General features: G+C 40.1%; 1 non-coding gene across 1 annotated transcript; it reads left to right on the forward strand.

Annotated features, from left to right (window-relative positions):
- Positions 1–2,222: 2,222 nt before the first annotated feature.
- Positions 2,223–2,294, forward strand: TRNAP-CGG. Its single transcript has one exon. It is a non-coding gene; the product is annotated as a tRNA-Pro (tRNA).
- Positions 2,295–6,946: the final 4,652 nt, after the last annotated feature.

The raw sequence follows: 6,946 nt of genomic DNA on the forward strand, positions 1-6,946 counted from the left end.
AAAAAATTGAAAAGGTGCTATCAGAGAGACAAATTTAAAAACTTAGAAACAATGAAGTTCATCTTTTTTACTCAAACAAAAACAAAACTGAAAATAATGTAATTAAACTAAGATTCTGGCACACTGAAAAAAGTACAGATATCTGACCTGGAATAGAACCCACAGATAGCTGATCTGTAAAACAAAAGAAGCATCAGACATTGAGACTGTGATATAGCAATTCAAGACAAATATAAAAAACTTGTGGGAAACAATGCAGTTCATCTTTTTTACTCAAACAAAAAGAAAATCTGAAAATAATGTAATTAAACTAAGATTCTGGCACATTGAGAAAAGCAATGACACAAGAATAGAACCCACAGATATATGATCTGTCCAACAAAAGAAGCATCAGACATCAAGACTGTGATGTGACACTTCTCTCTCTCTCTCTCTCTCTCTCTCTCTCTCTCTCTCTCTCTCTCTCTCTCTCTCTCTCTCTCTCTCTCTCTCTCTCTCTCTCCCACCCCCTTCTTTTTCTCATCATGTTCATCCATTGGAGACATCCTAAGGTATTTTTCCATTCTCTACTTCTTTCCCCATTCAGTTTTTTTTCTTTCCGTATCTTTTGAGATTTGTCACTTGTACAGTCGGATTGGTACTATTCATATTTTCAGTCTTTGCCTGGGGAGTTTCTCATTCAAGATGTCATTATTTGAGAAGAATTGAATTTAGTGCTTTCTCCCACCAATGGAGACAGCTTAGCTTATCTTTCATGCATCTCCCGTGTGGCAAAATAGCATCTCTCCCGTTCTTCATTTAATTTGCTAATATTGTTGGTTTGTTCATGGATCAGAAATTCTCCGTTGTCGAACAAGGCACAGCAAAAGTTTTATGAGATATCCATCTTCTAAGTTCAGAAAAGGGTCTTTCTGCCAATGCCTTGAAACAGGCATGGATTGATGCACTTTTCTCTTTATGTCAATCTCTTACCCTTACTATCTTGCCTACCATTTGCCATCACTTGAGACATGTTGTGATTTTGTCTTATTGCATCCAGGGCAGTGTGCCTCTCCTTGATTTGTCTGCAGTTTTCCTGCTATGTGTTGTTTACTATCATAACTCTCCTGGTTACTGTGGAGCATTAATGTAGATTCCTCACATTTCTAAATAGGAATTGCTTACATTTATTTCTCCACATAACCTATGCCCCACATAAGATGAGTAGCTTCAGTGGATCTTTTGAAGCTTAGGAGTAAGATTCACTCCAATTTGAAACCCCATCAGATCTGGAATGGGTCACCTGAGCTGTTTCATTTCTTTGGATGCCTTTTTCTACATTAGTTCAGGCTTTGTTCGGATTTCTGCGCTAAGAGGTTGAGACGTATGCTGAGAAGACCTTAGAGTCTTGCAGTCTACCAGATAAGCTATGTAATGAATGGCGCACCAATTGAAAACTTACACTGATGCGCATACGAGACACAAATCACATCTTTATGAGACGAATATTAACACATCGCTAGTTCAGTCAGATTAAAGGTTTTCTGTCTGTTCTCTCAGTCATCCACATTTTATTGCAGCATCCTGCCCTATACCCAAGAAAAACCTTGGCATTTTTTTCATGGTACCATATGGAATCATGAACGGCACACTTCCTTAAAAAAACACAGATGGAGTATGAGGGTATCGATCCCTCTACCTCTCGCATGCGAAGCAAGCGCTCTACCATTTGAGCTAATTCCCCTATAGAGCTCATAATTTCTTCTTGGATTCAACAGTGTCATTAGAAAGTGCATTTTTTTTATCTGTACTTCAGTTTAGTTTTTTTACTTGACATTGAGTTAGTCATACATACCTTTCTATCATATGCCTCTGAAAGTAACTCTGGAGTCTCACTACTTCAAAATTCTTTAACTTCAGCAGCAGCAACTGCTGTATATATTACCCATTTTGATGTACTTTCTCATTTTCACCATGTTCCATGATGAAAGTGAAATGCAAAACAAATAAATAAATAAGTAAAAAAATAAATAAAATAACAAACAGCGCAAGTACATCAATTCAGTCACTGATGCAGTGAGCACAATCCCTTGGGTACTGCTGACTGTCTCTCTATTCCACACTTGTAAAAAAAATTGGCAGCATCACACTGATGCTGTTTCTGTAGTTCAACAGATTGAGAGGGTAGCACCTTGCCATGCCTTGTTGGTCTATCTTAAAATCTGTAATATGGAAAACAGGGTGGCTTGTTGGTCTAGGGGTATGATTCTCGCTTCGGGTGCGAGAGGTCCCGGGTTCAAATCCCGGACAAGCCCTGGGCTTTTAATTGAATCGTACAATTTTGGATAAAGATATTTCTCTGTGAAAGAAGAGCTGAGTGAAGTTAAGAGGTTGATATCTAAGATAAAGGTCTTTCTCTCTGAAAGAACCACTGAGAGAATTATTGGATTTCCCTACGGTGAAAGTCAGCCACTTAACTGAAGAGTTCCATGGTGTAAATGAAAAACAGGGAAAAGCTTCATAATGGTCTTGTCGGGCACATGCCTACTAACTTGTTATTGACATAAACTATCTGAGACAGGGTCTACAGTTTAATCATACTGCATTATTCTCAATGAATCATCCTGCCTAAAAGTTTCACATCCATTCACAACACATTGGTCTAAATACTAGATTTAACAGACAGAATAAAGCAATGAAAGTCAAACCAAACCTAAAAAAATTGTTTGAAACAGTGCACTTTATCATTTTTACTCAAACAAAAAAAAAATGATAATAATGTAAATAAAGTAAGATCCTGGCAGATTGAAAATGGAAAAACACAAGAATCAAACCCACAGATATCCGATCTGTCCAACAATAGAAGCATCAGCCATTGAGACTGTGATATAGCAATTAGAGACAAATTTAAAAACTTAGAAACAATGAAGTTCATCTTTTTTACTCAAACAAAAACAAAACTGAAAATAATGTAATTAAACTAAGATTCTGGCACACTGAAAAAAGTACAGATATCTGACCTGGAATAGAACCCACAGATAGCTGATCTGTAAAACAAAAGAAGCATCAGACATTGAGACTGTGATATAGCAATTCAAGACAAATATAAAAAACTTGTGGGAAACAATGCAGTTCATCTTTTTTACTCAAACAAAAAGAAAATCTGAAAATAATGTAATTAAACTAAGATTCTGGCACATTGAGAAAAGCAATGACACAAGAATAGAACCCACAGATATATGATCTGTCCAACAAAAGAAGCATCAGACATCAAGACTGTGATGTGACACTTCTCTCTCTCTCTCTCTCTCTCTCTCTCTCTCTCTCTCTCTCTCTCTCTCTCTCTCTCTCTCTCTCTCTCTCTCTCTCTCTCTCTCTCTCTCTCCCTCTCATCATGTTCATCCATTGGAGACATCCTAAGGTATTTTTCCATTCTCTACTTCTTTCCCCATTCAGTTTTTTTTCTTTCCGTATCTTTTGAGATTTGTCACTTGTACAGTCGGATTGGTACTATTCATATTTTCAGTCTTTGCCTGGGGAGTTTCTCATTCAAGATGTCATTATTTGAGAAGAATTGAATTTAGTGCTTTCTCCCACCAATGGAGACAGCTTAGCTTATCTTTCATGCATCTCCCGTGTGGCAAAATAGCATCTCTCCCGTTCTTCATTTAATTTGCTAATATTGTTGGTTTGTTCATGGATCAGAAATTCTCCGTTGTCGAACAAGGCACAGCAAAAGTTTTATGAGATATCCATCTTCTAAGTTCACTTTAGTTTTTTTTTACTTGATATTGAGTTAGTCATCCATATGTTTCTATCATATGCCTCTGAAGGTAACTCTGGAGTCTCACTACTTCAAAATTCTTTAACTTCACCATTAGCAACTGCTGAATATATTACCTATTTTGATGTACTTTCTCATTTTCACCATGTTCCATGATGAAAGTGATATGTAAAACAAATAAATAAATAAGAAAATAAATAAATAAAATAAACAGCGCAAGTACATCAATTCAGTCACTGATGCAGTGAGCACAATCCCTTGGGTATTGCTGACTCTCTCTCTATTCCACATTTGTAAAAAACATTGGCAACATCACACTGACGCTATTTCTCTAGTTCAACAGATTGGGAGGGTAGCACTTTGCCATACCTTGTTGGTCTATCTTGAAATCCCTAACACACTTGGCAGTATGGCTTGTCGGTCTAGCAGTATGATTCTAGCTTTGGGTATGAGAGATCCTGGGTTCAAGTCCCCGACAAGCCTTGGGTTTTTAACTGAATTGTACAATTTAGGATAAAGATATTTCTCTGTGAAAGAGGAGCTGAGTGAATTTAAGAGGTAGATATCTAAGATAAAGGTCTTTCTCTGTGAAAGAACTGCCATGAGAAATCTTGGATTTCCCCTACTGTGAAAGTGAGCAACTTAACTGAAGAGTTCCATGGTGTAAATGAAAAACAGGGAAAAGCTTCATAATGGTTTTATTGGGCACATGCCTACTAACTTGTTATCGACATAATCTATCTGAGATAGGGTCTACAGTTTAATCATACTGCATTATTCTCAATGAATCATCCTGCCTTAAATTATCACATCCATTCACAACATATCCGTCTAAATACTAGAGTTAACAGACAGAATAAAGCAATGAAAGACAAACCTCAAAACCTTGTTTGAAACATTGCATTTTCCCCAGGAGTCATGAAGCTTGCGCTGGAGTAGCGTTGGTGATCTAGCACCAAATATGGCCATAGAGCATTTTAGGTAAGAGCTGTTTCCACGTGCACTACCAGCATCCGCCAGAGCTGCGCAGCTCACGGCGCTTCTTTGCTAATTACCCCATGTACAGCAGTGTAGTATGCAAATGAAGGTATATAGTGATTCATGAAGTGGTGCAGGCGTTAGCATAAGCACGCAGAAATGTAAATAAAAAAAATGGTTTACATTTTTCAAACAGAACATTGGAGCCATGAAAGCTGACCAAACTTGCGTATTACAATGTTAACATATGCCATTGGCTAAATATACAGCCAATGGCATAAAAAAACATGCACAACACATAAAAAATAACATTTAATGCCATGGCCACACTAACACAAAGTACAACCACAGTGCATGGGTGCACAAACGGGAACACAAGGAAAATATCTTTAGATGTCATAAAACTGCAATGTAACACAAATCATGATTTCACCATAATAGTCAATGGTACGCATGCTACACCACATCCAAGGTGCAAGGGTTGCTAAGGGTCTGTGAAAGTGTTCCACACAGTAACTAGGAATTAGTAGTCAATGCCATGCAAATGAGTCAAGTAATACTGAATCGCTAATGTCCCGCCAGCATAAGGATGTACCACCCAGCGGTACAACACCGAGGAGTGGCCTGGAGGTAAATATGACATCATGAGAGGTGCGCGCGCCATAGCTGTAAGCACATTGGAGCAATGGTAATCCAGGTTGCCTGTTGCTAAGCAAAGCTGCAGGATAGGAGTGTGTACCTAGCCATAGCTATGCTTAGCTGAGAGCACACAAGGTGACCAAAAGTGCATGTGAACATGGATGAAAACTAGCTCAAAAGCTGGAAACCGGGCATGAGCGGTGCACAACTTAGGTGAAACAGGAAGGTTACGGGAAGACAATAAGGAAATGCTGCAGCATGGTAATTGGAGTACAAATGAGTAATTAACGCCTAAAAACATACAGTGGGCCATAGACAACAGCTAACAACGCTGCTAGCAGCTACCCACAGAACAGGAAATGGGAGGTGCTGTACAGCAAAGAAAAGAGAACTGTCACAGCAGAACAAAGCAAACTTGCTGTAGTTCAGCTACATAACACATTTACCAACACAATCCTGGGTTGTGGAACCACAAAACAAGAAAGGCAGCAGCTGGATACATGCCTGACAATGGGAGGTGAATCGGGTTGAAAATAGAAGTAAAGGGCAATAGATGAAACACGGCAGACAAGCGTAAGTCAACACCAAAGGCCCCACAATAGCATTACCTGCTGTAAAACCAATAATTAAGATACCCTGCAGCTGGAATAGGACAAACACACCCAATTGCACCAGCATCATCCATTGCACAGTAGTATAAGGTGTAAAAGCCCCCCCCACACACACACACACACACACACACACACACACACACACACACACACACACACACACACACACACACACACACACACACACACACACACACACACACACACACACACACGTGTATTCTCAGACACTCTGCACCATTGTTTTATACAGATGGGGAACTTTTAATATGTATATGTTAGGGGCTGCCATAGCTTTGATTCACCAGCATGTGTTGGAGACTGACGCTGGTGTGGAGGATGATGCTGACAACCATCTCAGGCATCGGAGGAGGAGACGAGTGTTCAGACCCAGGATAATCTGTCAGAGGCTACATGATCTGGAGATAGTGGAGCATTACAAGGGTGGACAGGGACATCATATAGCAACTTGTTGAGCTGTGCCGGCTGCACCTCAGAGCCAGAAGTAACAGAGGGGAACTTATCCCATTGGACACGAAGGTATGTGTAAGCTTGAGAATACTAGCCACAGGTACCTTCCAAAGGCCAACTGGGGAAATCATGGGGTTCTCACAGGCATCAGCATCCAGGGTACTCCGCCAGTTCCTGGATGCCATATTACCACATGCCAATGAGCACATACACTTCCCCCAAACACAGGAGGAGTTGGCCAGCAATATGCGTCTCTACCACCATGTGGTGGACTACCCGGAGGTACTGGGTGCAATAGACTGCACACACATACACATCAAGTCACCACCCGGTGAGCAGGGTAGGTGCAACATAAACCGCAAGGGATTCCCCTCCATCAACTGCCAGGTCATGTGCAATGACCAGGGCATTATCATGGGTGTGTGTGCTGGCAGTCCTGGAAGCTATCACGACTCCCACATCTGGCATGCCTCACAGCTGTATC

This window comes from Protopterus annectens, chromosome 3.part0 (assembly GCF_019279795.1).
Source record: "Protopterus annectens isolate FY-2018-M chromosome 3.part0, PAN1.0, whole genome shotgun sequence".
Lineage (NCBI taxonomy): Eukaryota > Metazoa > Chordata > Ceratodontiformes > Protopteridae > Protopterus > Protopterus annectens.